The sequence below is a fragment of the Sciurus vulgaris genome (genome assembly GCF_902686455.1).
Source record: "Sciurus vulgaris genome assembly, chromosome: 7".
NCBI lineage: Eukaryota > Metazoa > Chordata > Mammalia > Rodentia > Sciuridae > Sciurus > Sciurus vulgaris.
Genome location: NC_136467.1, coordinates 106,326,131 through 106,338,522, shown reverse-complemented (window position 1 = coordinate 106,338,522; position 12,392 = coordinate 106,326,131). Strand labels below are relative to the sequence as shown.

The 12,392-nt window shown below is 38.2% G+C and overlaps 1 pseudogene across 1 annotated transcript; it reads left to right on the top strand.

Annotated features, from left to right (window-relative positions):
• The first annotated feature begins 4,816 nt into the window (after positions 1 to 4,816).
• LOC306665752 (small ribosomal subunit protein uS2B-like) lies at positions 4,817 to 11,225 on the top strand (annotated as a pseudogene). The gene is made up of 3 exons: positions 4,817 to 5,659; positions 9,896 to 10,127; positions 10,948 to 11,225. The product of its transcript is annotated as a small ribosomal subunit protein uS2B-like (transcript).
• Positions 11,226 to 12,392: the final 1,167 nt, after the last annotated feature.

The window sequence follows — 12,392 nt, the reverse complement described above, 5'->3', positions numbered from 1 at the left end:
TGAAGGGGCAAAGAACTTCAGAAAGTGTGGTTCCAAAGAAATATGGAAATAGAAAATATCTGATATTCGACTATAATGAAGGTACTTTCTGGTTTTATTGGAAAGTTTACATCTGAATTAGTGACGGGAGCATAGAAAATGAAGCAAATAAAAAAGGCGATTATTAACTTTTATATAAATAATAATAGTACAACAAATGTTTATTATAAGCTAGAAAAATAATAGTGTCACTGTTGGTTTGAATAAAGGAAGTAGTATAACTATAGCTAATTATTAAGCTCCATTATAATGTTTATTATGTACCAAGCACTCCGCTGTTCATTCGTCCTCACAGTAATTCTATGAAGTAGTACATCTGCTGGCCTCCTTTCATAGCAGAAAACAACTGGGTGAAATGCCTTACCCAAAATCACAATGCCAGTAAAGGAAAAGAGTTGAGACTTAGGCCAACAATGTGCAGAGTGAAAGACTGTGCTCCCAATCACCTAATGGCTGTACTTCTTGTCCTGTTTTTCTGTCTCCTTACTTCTCCAAATCTGATGAGACCACAGACTCTGTTTCTAAATATCTTCATCACAGTATGGATAACATACCTGAGCTAAGTGTTTAGTCACCTGGTGACTCCTGTCTCCATGTCCCCCACCTCTCACTCGGATCTCTTGAATATTGAATTTATGTCTGAACTGGGCTCTGGTGTATCAGGCTGACCTTAAACTGCATAGTTAGCATGGTTTATGTTTCTCCTTACATCTGTGAAGGAAGGCAGACGAGTGTATTCAATGTTTGATTTCTGCATTTTCTCTCATTCTCTCACATAAGTTTAAAGAAGATAATTTTTTCTACATAACTTAATATGAATATACAATCAAATAATAGGGTCAATTATAATTTTCTCCAGGAACTGTATATAGCAATGGATGACAAAATTATCTATGATTTGGGAATTAGAATTTGAACAAACATAGGGAAGTATTTAAGAGACCAGTCACTGGCCCAGTTTGGTTAATGACAGTGAAAAATCTTTTCATGTGCTTATTTACCATCCCTTTTTCCTTTTTTTATTGAAATGCTTAATGACATTCTTTACATAAATTAGAGGATTTTTTTGTTTATTGTGGCACTTTTAGAAATATCTATTATTCTTTGAATATGAATTCTTTGCTGGATATGTGACTTGCAAATTCCTTTATCAGTCTGTAGTTTGTCTTTTAATTTTGTTAGTAGAGTCATGCACCAGGCATTTATTTACAGATCTGATGAAGTTCAGTTTATCAATGTTATTGTGTGGGTTGTGATTTTGGTGTCAATGTCTGAACAGTTTTCCTCTAACCTAAGTCAAGAAGATTTTCTCCTAAGTTGGTTCCAAATGTATTATTTCAATCTTTTACATTTATAACTATGATCAATTTATAGTTAAATTTTTTTGTCTTGGGTGAGCTCTATGTCAAAGTGGCCATACTGTGTCAACATAATTTGTTGATTCTTTTAAAAAATTTATTTATTTTTATTATATGTGTATATATAGTATACAGTATGATGTTTTAATACACACACACACACACACACATAATTAAAGAAAACTATAGCCAAGCAAATTAATATATAAATGTCCTCACATATTTAACTTTGTGAGGATGGGGAGAAGCACCTGGAATCTAATCTCTTGGCAAATTTTCAGTATACGACACCATATTATTAACTACTGTCATCGGGCTGTACATTTGATCTGTATACTTGTTTATCTCACATAACTGTAAAATTGTACCCTTTGACCAGCATCTGTCCCTCCTATCCAGCTCCCCTGGTAACTGCCACACTATTGTTCCTGTGTATTCAAGCTATTACAGATTCCACATATAAGAGCAGCATTATTCTTTCTGTGTCTCACTTATAACACATGGCATAAGGTCTTCCTTTTCATTCATTTTCTTCTCACAAAACACATTATCTCCTTAATTTTTTAAGGCTGAATATATTCCATTGTAAATGTGAACCTTAATTTTTTTATATCTTCATCCATTGATGAATACATCAGTTGTTTCTAAAATTTGATTATCATGAAATATAGTGCAATGAATACAGGAGTACAGATATCTCTATGAAGGTCTAGTTTCATTTCCTTTAGATGCATACCTCTAAGAGGGTATATACAAGAGGGATGGTTCATTCTTCATAGAAACAGAAAAAGCAATCATGAAATTCACTTAGAAAAATAAGAGGTCAAGAATAGTCAAAGCAATTCTTAACAAGAAAAGTGAAGCTGGGGTCATCACAATACTAGACCTCAAATTATACTGCAGAGCCATAGTAACAAAAATGGCATGGTATTGACACTAAAATGGACAAGAAGACCAATGGAACAGAAGAGAGGACACAGAGAAAAACCCACATAAATACAGTTATCTCATACTATACAAAGGCCAACATAAACATACTTTGGAGAAAAGATAGCCTCTTCAACAAATAGAGATGGGAAAACTATAAATCCATATGTAGCAGGATACCCTTTAACCTCTATCTCACCCTGCGCCAAACTCAAAGACCTAGGCATTAGACCAGAAACCCTACACCTATTAGAAGAAAATGTAGGCCCAACATTCCAGTATGTCGACTCTGGAACTGACTTCCTCAACAAGACTCCTAAAGCACAAGAAGTAAAATCAAGTATCAATAAATGAGATGGTACCAAACAGAAAAGCTTCTTCACAGCAAAGGAAACAATCAAGAATGAGAAGAGAGAGCCTACAGAATGTAAGAAAATCTTTGACCCTGCACCTCAGAAAGAGCACTAATCTCCAGGATATATAAAGAACTCAAAAACTTCATACCGCCCCCACAAACAAATAACCCAATAGACAAAGAAACTGAACAGACATTTCACAAAAGAAGAAATCTGAATGGCCAACAAGTATATGAAAAGATGTTCAACATCTCTAGCAATTAAAGAAATGCAAATTAAAACTACAATGAGTTTCATCTCACTCCAGTCAGAATGGGTGTAGAGAAAAGGGTACACTCATAAATTGCTGGTAGGATGGAAAATTGGTGCAACAACTCTGGAAAGCAGTATGGAGACTTCTAAGAGAAGTTGGAAGGTAACCACCATTTGATCAACTCCTCAGTATATCACCAAAGGACTTTAAATCGGCATACTAGAGTGACACAGTCACATCAATGTAACAGCAGCCCAATTCACAATAGCTAAGTTATGAAACCAATCTAAGTACCCTTCAACAGATAAATAGATAAAGAAAATATCTATATACACAGTGGAATATTACTCAACTATAAAAATGGCTTTATGACTTTTGCAGGTAAATGGATGGATGTGGAGATTATTATTCTAAGCAAAATAAGCCAATCCCTCCCAAACCAAAGGTTGAATGTTCTCTCTGATATGTGGATGCTAACACACAACAAGGCAGTTGGATAGAAGTTCAATAGATTAAACAAAGGGTTAGGAAGGTAAGGGAGTGGGGACAGGAATAAGAAAGACAGGAGAATGAATCTGACTTAATCTGCCTCTGTACATATATGAATAAAACACAGTGAATCTCCACATCATGTGTAACCACAAGACTGGGATTCTAATTGGAATAACATGTACTCCATATTTTTATAAATATCTCAAAATATATTCAACTGTCATGTATATAAATAAATAAATAAATTTCAGAAAATAAAACTCAGGAATTTCTGGATCATGTAGTAATTCTAGTTTTAATATTTTGATGAATCTCCATAATGGCCTACCAATGGTACATAAAGGTTTCCTTTCTCTACATTCTTGCAAACTTATTATCTTTTGTATCCTCAGTAATAGTAATCCTCCTAGATGTTAGGTGATATCTCATTGGAGTTTTGATTTATATTTTCCTGGTGTTGAGTACCTTTTCATATATGTCCACACACTTTTTCATAAACCTCATATCTGTTTTTTGTCTTTGGAAGGATATTTATTCAGGACCTTTGTCTATTTTTCTGTTTGTTTTTGTGTTTGTCTTTAGTTGTTGCTACTTACCTGTGTGAGTTTTTTATGTATATTTGATACTAACCCTTATCAAATAAATAGATTGCAGATATTTTCTTCCAATATGCAGACTACCATTTTATTTTGTTGATTACTTCCTTTTCTTGGTAGAAGTTTTTAGTTGGGCATAGTCCCACTTGTTTATTTTTTATTTTGTTACCTGGGTTTTGATGTGAAAAACAAAACCAAAACCAAAACAAAATTTATTGACCAAGTCTAATCTTCAGGGTTCTTTTTCCTGTTTTCTTCCAGGATTTTTATGTTTTCAGGTTTTATGCAACAAATGCTTTGTTTTCTTTCAAATTGATTTTGTACATTTTATAAGATAAAGGTCTAATTTTTTTTTTTGCATGTGGATATTCACTTTCTCCAATACCATTTATTAAAGAGTTCATTCTTTCCCTGTTGCATATTTTCAGTGCCCTTCTTGAAAATCAGTCAACCATATATACCTTGGTTTATATCTGGGTTCTTTATTGTGTCCCATAGGTCTATGATTCTGTGTTTGGACCAGTACCATACTGTTTTGATTATTATTGTTTTATAATACAATTTGATATCAGGAACTTTGATACCTCCAACTTTGTTCTTCTTTCTCAAAATTTCTTTAGGCTATTTGGATTACATATGATTCCATGTAAATTTTAGAATTGTAGGAACAATTCTCAAACATAAGCTGAGAAATTATACAGTTAAAACCTTTCCAGGCCTGTTGGCACTACCCTGGGAGGGGTCCATACAACATTGCTCTTCATTCCTGTTGTAACTTAAAGGGAAACTGTCACAATGTCTGGAACCCTTGATGTCCTGCAAATGAAGAAGGAGGATGTCCTCAAATTCCTTGAAGCAGGAATCCACTTAGGTGACACAGACCTTGATTTCCAGATGGAACAATATATCTGCAAAAGGAAAAGTGATAGCATATACCTCATAAATCTGAAGAGGACCTGGGAGAAGCTTCTGCCGGCAGCTCTTGCCATTGTTGCCATTGAAAACCCTACTGATGTCAGTGTCCTATCCTCTAGGAATACTGGTCAGCAGGCTGTGCTGAAGTTTGCTGCTGCCACCGAAACCACTCCTATTGCTGGACGCTTCACTCCTTCACTAACCAGATCCAGGCAGCCTTCTGGGAGCCACATCTTCTGGAGGTGAACCCAGGGCTGACCACCAACTTACAGAAGCATCTTATGTCAACTGCCTACCATTGCTCTGTGTAACACAGACTCTCCTCTGTGCTATGTGGACATTGCCATTCCATACAACAATAAGGGAGCTCATTCTGTGGGTCTGATATGGTGGATTCTGGTCAGAGAAGTTCTGCGCATGTGTGGCACCATTTCCCATGAACACCCATGGGAGGTCATGCCTGATCTCTACTTCTACAGAGATCCTGAAGAGATTGAAAAGGAAGAGCAGGCTGCTGCTGAAAAAGCTGTGACCAAGGAGGAATTTCAGGGTGAATGGACTGCTCCAGATCCTGAGTTCACTGCCACTCACCTGAGGTTGCAGACCGGTCTGAAGGTGTGCAGTGCCCTCTGTGCCTATCCAGCAGTTCCCTACTGAAGACGGAGTGCCCAGTCAGCCACTGAAGACTGGTCTGCAGCTCTCACTGCTCAGGCAACTGAGAGGGTAGGAATAACCACCAAGTGGCCTTGAGCTGTTCTGCAGACAGTTATTAGGCAAAATGGAAATAAGGTACGGAAAATAAACACCAGTTTCTTGGGGAAAAAAAAAACCTTTCCAGGGAAAACAGAGACCTTGATATTTTTACCTGTTTAGTTAGTTTGCTTAACTCAAAAGAGAAGCACCAGAAAGTTCTTACACATCTATTTAAAATTGTTTCTTTGTTCTTTGGCTACAGAAGACTGGAAAATGTAGAGCTCCATCCAGTCTCAGAGCTACACAATTTATGAACCAGTCCCTCCAGTGGGAGCTTTATGTCGGGGTCTGTATGTACAGCCCAAACCCTTCATTCCTCATGCAGAAGCTGGAAGCTCAAGGTTCCATCCCAATTGTAGGGGATTGTGACTAATGTAGGCTTTATGTAGTGTGTCTCAACTTCTCCTACTGAATGGAAGGTAGCTATCCATTCAGTGCATCTGCTTGAGGAAGGAAAGGCAGGAGGTTCTTTTTCTGCCATCTTGTTGACCTCAAGGACTCTATTCTTTGTTGATTGATTTTCATTTGTATTTCTGTAGAAGCAGAAGAATTGTTCAATTAGTCTGTGTTTTTGCTAGAGTAATTAGTTCACTCATTCTATGTGTATTGAACTATTTATAATTTGTTCTTTTCCCCTTTATAACATGATATGAGACAATAAATAAAAAACCATACAATAAATACAATCTATAATGATATCCTTTTACACTTGATATTGCTATTTTGTGTCTTTTCTATTTTTTATTTGTTCTTTTTACTTCTATGTGACACTAAAATATGTTTTAATGTATTATACATACTTGGATTGAAACTTCCTATTCTTCTGGTTGTGCATGATGTGGAATTACATTCATCATTTATTCATATATGAACATAGGAAAATACTGTCTGATTCATTCTACCATCTTTCCTACTCCCATTTCCCCTCCCTTCCCTCCATTCCCCTCTATCTATCTCAAAGTACTTCTATTCTTCCCTTCCCTCCCCTTATAGTGAGTTAGTACCTGCATATCAGAGAGAAAATTTGGCCTTTGTTTTTTGAGATTGGCTTACTTCACTTAGCATGATAGACTCAGTTCCATCCATTTACCAACAAATACCATAATTTAATTTCTCTTCATGGCTGAGTAATATTCCAGTATGTATATATACCACAGTTTCTTTATTCATTCAGTGGTCAAAGGGCACCCAGGCTGGTTCCATAGTTTACCTATTGTGAATTGAGCTGCTACAAATATTGATGTGGCAGAATAATTACAGTATGCTGAATTTAAGTCCTTGAGGTATATACTGATGAGTAGGATAACTGGGTCAAATGGTGGTTCCATTCCAAGTTTTCTAAGGAATCTCCAAACTGCTTTCCAGAGTGGTTGCACCAATTTGCAGTCCTACCTGTAATATATTAGTGTATCTTTTTCCCCAAATCCTCACCAACATTTATTGTTATTTGTATTCTTGGTAATTGCCATTCCGACAGGAGTAAATGAAATTTTAGTGTAGTTTTGATTTGCATTTCTCTAATTGCTAGAGCTGTTTGTTAGAAGTTTATCAGTTATATTGATCTTTTAAAGAAATCAGTTTTTGCTTTCATGGATTTTATCTATTTTTAATATTTTCCATTTTATTTCCCTTTGTTCTTCTTCTTATTTCTTTCTTTATATTTGATTCGGGCTTATTTTCTTATTTTTCTGCATTCTTAAGATGAAAGTCTAGATTACTTTTCCTTATCTAATACATACATTTAGTTCTATGAATTTCTCTATAAGCTCTGTATTATGTATATGTCAGAAATTTCAATAAGCTTTATTTTTCAGGTTTATTCAATTCAAAATATTGTATGATTTTCTTTGAGACTCCCCTTTTTAGGCCTATGGATTATTTAGAAGTATGTTATTTAATGCCCACATGTTTGGAGTTTTTCTTTTTATTCCAAAAGTGTATGTCTACATATTCCAGGGTTTATATCAGTGATCACATTTTAAATTACTTCAATACTTCTAAAATTGTTAAAATGTGTTTTTTGCTCCCTCTAGGTGATTCTCACATATGCACTAGAAAAAGAATGAGTGTTATGCAGTCTGTTGAGCCATGTTCTATAACTGTCAGACACAATCAGCTGATGGAAATGCTAAGGTCTATATCTTTGCCAGTTTTCTCTTGATAAGTTATGTTACTGAGAGAAGAGTTCTATTTTCAAATGTAGTGGTGTCTCTATTTCTTCTTTCACTTTTGTCAGTTTTTCTTTGTACATTTAAAATTATTTTTTGTAAGGTGCATACCCATTTAGAACTGTTACTTTTTCCTGAAGAATGAACCCTTTTATCAATATGTAATATCCCCTTTGGATAATTTTCTCTGCTTTGAAATATAGAGTATTGGATATTAAGATAGTCATTCTGGCTTTATTTTACTTTACTATTTTTTTTTTCAGTGCTGAGAACTGAATTCAAGGAATCACATAGGTTAGGCAAATGTTCTACCATTGGGTTATATCCCCAACTCCAGTTTTCATTTGATTAAAGTTTGCATTGTATATCTTTTCACATTTTTTTTTTATTAACTGAATTTATATTTAAGTTTGTTTGCTCTAGAGAGACATAGCCTGATCAAGATCTACTCGTTTTTTAATGTTTTCCTCTTTATTTGAAGATTATGTCAGTTCTATTGACCTATCTTCAACTTTGGCTGGCAAATTTGCCATCTCCATTCTGCTACTGAGACCATCAAGTAAATTTTTATTTTACTTATTTATTTTTTCAAAAATTTTAGTTTGGTTCTTCCTTTTAATCTGTATTATTTGCTGATAATTCTAATGTTAGTATTTAATTCACATGTTTACCATTATTCATTTGAATATTTTATAAGTTCCTTTAGTCTATGAAGTAATTAAAATACTGTGTCATCCTGCCTTGGTATCTCTTGATTGTTTTCTCATGCAAGTTATAATTTTTTTCTGAAAAATGAATAATTTTTATTGTAACCTGAACATTTTTAATTTTACAATACCAGTTTTGAGAGTTGTATAAATCTGATGCAGTGTGTTGATATTTCTATTTTAGTAGCACTTGAATGGATTAGATTCAGAATAATCTATCTTCTGTGAGACGCGCTACCTATGCCAATTCTGTTACCAATGTTTTACATTGCTATTTAGAATAGTATCATACATATACCAGTCTTAGATCTGGGAAGTTTTACTTCCTATCTCAGTTCTCAAAATCTTTGTTATGCTAGTTAGAATCAGATCCAGCACATGCAGGTTGGAGTTGTTGAACAACTTTATAACTCTGCTTCTCTAAGCTCTCTTCTATTTCCATCTCCCTGTATTTTCTAGTTCCATAGGTCTCCTTTTTTGTCTTTGATCCTCACAGACACTATTCACTTTTCATGATTGTATCATTCCTGCTGCCAATCTACAGGAGGCAACACAGGGAAAAAACCACACAATCATTCATTGAATGGTTATAATAAATAATTATATAGAACCTGTTAAATGAAGTTATTTTGTCTCAATTTCTTCTAAGAAATTAATCTGATAGACGTAAGATACTAAATTAAGTATGAAGCACTTATTCACATGCAAGCCTTCTAAATGAAATGTGCCATATTCAATTTTATAATCCTTGAACTCTTTTAACAGGAATACCATGCAAAACTTCATGAAAAAGTCAAAGAATAAGTGGAGATGTATGAGAAGTTTTCTTTATAAAAATTTAAATTCGTAAGAGCACATTTAGAGAAAGATGGGGCAGCTGACAATGAAAGTAACTTCTCTGTGACCCCTCAAAGAACTTGAACTATATATCCTTTAGGATAACCTGGAGGATAAGTACCTACTTCATTCCTGGAAGAACTAAAGTGGTGTGTGTCAACATTAGGATCGTTTGACATTGCAAAGTTTAACAAATCAAGATACACATTTACACTGAAAAGGGAGCTAAACCACGGCCATGACAGGCTGCATTTAGGGCATGAAAGATTTCAGGCCTAGATAGCTGATTCCAGGAAGGCTACTAGATTAGGACTGGTCTTTGGCAAACAACCAATCGGGAGCTAACAAGCCAATGTCTAACATTCCGAACCATATATGTCAATATGTTAAGACCTGGGTACCCTAAGCCAATGGAAACATGCCAAACCTCACATGTTGGACTATCAGCCAACTGTGTACTTTGCTTTGTTCAAATTTCCTGCTCTACTGTGGAGCTCATAAAAATCCCACTGAATGGAGACTCGGGACTCTCAGACAGTACCGGCTGTGTCAGTGAACGCTGTGAGTCCGAGCTCGAGCTTGCAGTAAAGACCCTTTTCCTTTTGCATCGGAGACGGCTCCCTGGGGGTCTTTGGGGATTCGCGATCTGGGCACAACAGTTGGGGGCTTGTCCGGGATCCCCCAAGACCCCTGGGACTCCCGAACTGGAGGGTCTATCACCAGCTGGTAAGTGTGTCTGTGTCTTTGTGTGTGTGGTGCCTTTTTCCCTGAAGAACTTGAAACTGGTCAGGTCCCTGTAGAGGCCTTTTGTATTAGAGTTGGCAGAGGACCTAGGTGGACGCGCTGGAGGGCCGCCAACGGAGGGTCTTGGAAGACGTTCCAGGCCCTCCTAAAGGGAATGTAAGTCACCCTGAAGAACTTGAAATTGGTCAAGTTCCTGTAGGATTTGAAACGGGTCGTGGGTCACTCCCGCGTTACCACGTGAGGCCGTCAGTTTACTTTTGGTTCTGTTTTAGGTCGACCTCTGGCATTTTTCTGTCCTTCTTTTGTCTTTTTGTTTTCTTAAGTCTTTTGTTTGTGACTATTTTTTGACTGACGACATGGGACAAACTCAGATGACTCCCTTGACTCTGGTGACTGATCATTTTAAGGATGCTGGCGCTCGTAACCTCAGTGTGGACATAAAGAAAGGAAAACGAAGGATTCTTTGCAGATCCGAATGGCCCACTTTTGGAGTAGGTTGGCTGCCTGAGGGAACCTTTGATGTTTGGAAGATCAGAAGTGTAAAAGCAAGGGTCTTTCTCAGAGGACCCAAAGGGCACCCAGAACAAATCCCCTACATTTTGGTCTAGGAGGATCTTGTCGAAAATCCACCTCCCTGGTTAAAACCATTTATTCCAGCAGGAAAGATTCTGGCACTAAAGACACAATCTGTGGAGGAAGATGGCCCCAAACGTAAACCCTCTGCTCCTGCGCATTCTTCGTGTTCTATTTTTCAGGGAGGCATGGAGGTAGAAGTCATCTTTCCTCCCCTATATCAACTTAGGGTTCCAGCACCCCCTGAAAACCAGCCCCACTCGGATGGCTCAGCTGCGGCCACCCAACAGGTCGCAGGACCAGCAGCCGGTACCTGAGCAAGGAGCCACGGGGCAGGCTCCCCTGCTGCTCAAGGACCAGCAGATTCAACGGTCCTTCGTCTCAGGGCCATGGGGCCCCCTGATGAGGAGGGAAAACAGCAGTACCATTATTGGCCCTTTGCCACCAGTGATCTCTATAATTGGAGGTCCCAAAATGCCCGATTTTCTGACAGTCCTAAAGATTTAATTAGTCTTTTAGATACCGTCTTGTTCACCCATCAGCCGACCTGGGACGACTGTCAGCAACTCCTCCAGGTCTTTTTCACAACAGAGGAAAGGGAGCGTATCCAGACGGAAGCCTGGAAATTGGTTCCAGGAGACAATGGGCAACCGACCACCAACCTAGACACCATCAATGCTGTTTTTCCTCTGTCTCGTCCCACCTGGGACTTCAATACAACCGAAGGTAAGGAGAGGCTCCGGGTCTACCGCCAGACTCTAATGGCGGGTCTCAAGGAGGCTTCATGAAAGCCCACCAATTTGGCCAAGGTAGGTGATGTGCAGCAAGGTAGAGAAGAGAGTCCAGCTGCCTTTTTAGAAAGACTTATGGAGGCTTTTAGGCAATACACTCCTATGAACCCAGAAGCCCCTGAAACGAGGGCTGCGGTGATCATGGCATTCATTAACCAGGCAGCCCCAGATATCAAAAGGAAACTGCAGAAGATTGACAGACTAGGAGAAAAGAGTATACAGGACTTGATGGCGGCGGTGGAGAGGGCTTACAATAACCGGAAGACACCGGAAGAAAGACAGACTCAGATGATAGCAGAAGAAAGAAATGTTAGGGCAACTGAAAATGCCAGGCAGGCCCGCAACATGGCTAAAAACTTACTTGCGGCTATTGCAGAATCTCCTGGAGAAAAGAGGAAACAACTAAGGCAGTTAGCAGCTGGGCAAGACAAGGACCAATTCAGGCCTAGAGTGCAGAAAGACCAATGTGCCTACTGCAAGAAGATAGGACACTGGGCACGGGAATGTCCCAGTAAGGCAGGGAGAAAAACCCAAGATCTTGAAGGTAAACGCAAGGTGCTGGTGACGGAATCTGGGGACATCAGCGACTGGGGGGACAGGGTTCGATTCCCCTCCCTGAACCCAGGGTCACCCTTAAAGTGGAGGGGACTCCATCAACTTTCTGGTGGACACAGAGGCCCAAAACTCAGTATTATTACAACCTCAAGGCAAATTGTCCACCAGGACTTCTTGGGTACAAAGGGCCACTGGGATGAACAAATACTCATGGACTACCCGAAGAACAGTGGACTTAGGCATGGGCTGGGTATCCCACTCGTTCATGGTGATCCCAGAATGCCCATCCCCACTCCTGGGGCGAGACCTGCTCACCAAGATGGGGGCC